The sequence below is a fragment of the Cupressus sempervirens genome, chromosome 3 (genome assembly GCF_028749045.1).
Source record: "Cupressus sempervirens isolate cs-2001-9-10 chromosome 3, ASM2874904v1, whole genome shotgun sequence".
NCBI lineage: Eukaryota > Viridiplantae > Streptophyta > Pinopsida > Cupressales > Cupressaceae > Cupressus > Cupressus sempervirens.
Window position 1 is genome coordinate 490,875,696 of NC_143120.1, and position 1,973 is coordinate 490,877,668.

Sequence of the window (1,973 nt, forward strand, 5' to 3'; positions counted from 1 at the left end):
TTCTCATCCACACCTTGAGTTTTAACATTCTTAGGGAATGCAAGGAGTACTCCTCCTTCCTTGGGCCCTGCATATAAAAGCATACGAATATAAGAATCACATGGAACAAATATAACAAAATGATCAAATGTAGTTACAAAGTATGTCGAAAACAAAATTAAGAAATGAAAAACAAAATTTTATTTATTACCAACCATTCAAAGCAAAACAAGTAATGTCATTCACTCTTCAAGTTGGCAATGATTTAATTATCTAACTATTATTCAAAAATGTATTTAACAAAAGAAATCTGAAAAATATATATATGAAACTTTAATTACTCTATACAAGAATGAGGGAGAGTGAGCCTAGAGTTGAGAAAATAGAAGGGAGTGAGCTCAGAGTTGAGAAAAATAGAAGGATGAATGGAACATTGAGGAATGATGGCAATTGAACATGGCCAAGTTTAGGCACTGGCCAAGACATAGGACAAAATAAGATACTAAAAACATTAGTAGAGAATATTATAGATACATAAGTAGAAGGACAGATGCCTTAATGGATTTACAACACAAATGTTTGTTCCCTGCACTCACTAGTAAATTTGGACCCAATTTTTGATGCAGGTTGGTCAATTTTTCTACTCCAATTGGTTGAACTTTGGACCAAAACCTTTGTCACTAAAATTTCGTCGAAGTTTTGACCAAAGTCTATTAATGAAGAACGTCGTCAAAAAATAGCCCAAACTCTGATAGGAGGCATCGAAAATAATTTGATTCAACAAGCATATACCTCAACATAGTTGAAACATCTACCTAATTACGTCAAAACTTTGATGAAATCCCAGTGGTTTTTTGACGAGGATGTCATGTCAACAACAATAGTCCTCGTCGAAAGATCTACCTAATTACGTTGAAACTTTGACGAAATCCAATAGTTTTATGATGAGGATGCCATGTCATCAACTACAGTTCCCAATAAAACATCTACCTAATTACATCGAACTCTTTGACAAAATCCAAATAGTTTTTCGATGAGGTTGCCATGTCATTGACGACACTCCTCGTCGAAATATCTACAAGAGGACGTCGAAACTTCAATGAGTTCCCTGTATTGGAAAAAAATAAAATTTGATAACGGATCCTCAATTTCAACTACCCTAGCCTCGAGATCAACCTGATGAATGAAATTAGGATCCTTAGTTTCAAAAATCCAATCTAATTGTGGATCAACCTCTTGGCTACAAATCTTTGTTCAGAGTTGCGAGTATGGAGTTGGTTAACTTGCACAACAAGTTTTCTTCTTGTTCTTCTTAGAGCGAGGAGGCAAAGGATGTGTACAGAGAAGTGGCAAGGATTGTGAATATGGTTGGGTTGACACAAGAAGATTTGATCAAGATACCTGACAAGTCTATGAGTGCACTGCTGCATATTCTTTCACATCTTAGGAAGTCCAAGTATGTCAAGATTTAGAGCTTGGTGCTAAGAATCTATTGCTGGATTTTTCATGACTGCTTAGATATGCTCTTTTCAACAAAGATAAAGTTATTTGTCCCTTACGTTGTTAATATGCCCATTCAATTGCTAGGTGTGTAATTTATATATTTTCTCTGTTGAAGGTAGTTTTCTTCCGACAGATAACTACTTTTACATCAATAGTTATCATACATTGAGAATATAAAAGGAAAAGAAGGAAGGTGTTTTAATAGTCTTTAATATGTTTTTAGGTCTAAAATTGTCTTATAATAATATGGACTATCCTATATTCTTTGAAAGAGACACCTAACTGTACATACCTCAAACACTAGAAAATTTAAATTTGAAATATGTTTTTTCCATTTTTCACAGATATTTATTAGCTTTATAGATGTGATTTTGCGTGATTGTATCTGTATTCTCCAAGTATTAGTGTGTGATCATTACATATATTCTTCTTGTATCTCTTGCTTATGGGCTTTTAAGTATCACCTTGTTGAAGCTCTAATTTTTTTTTTA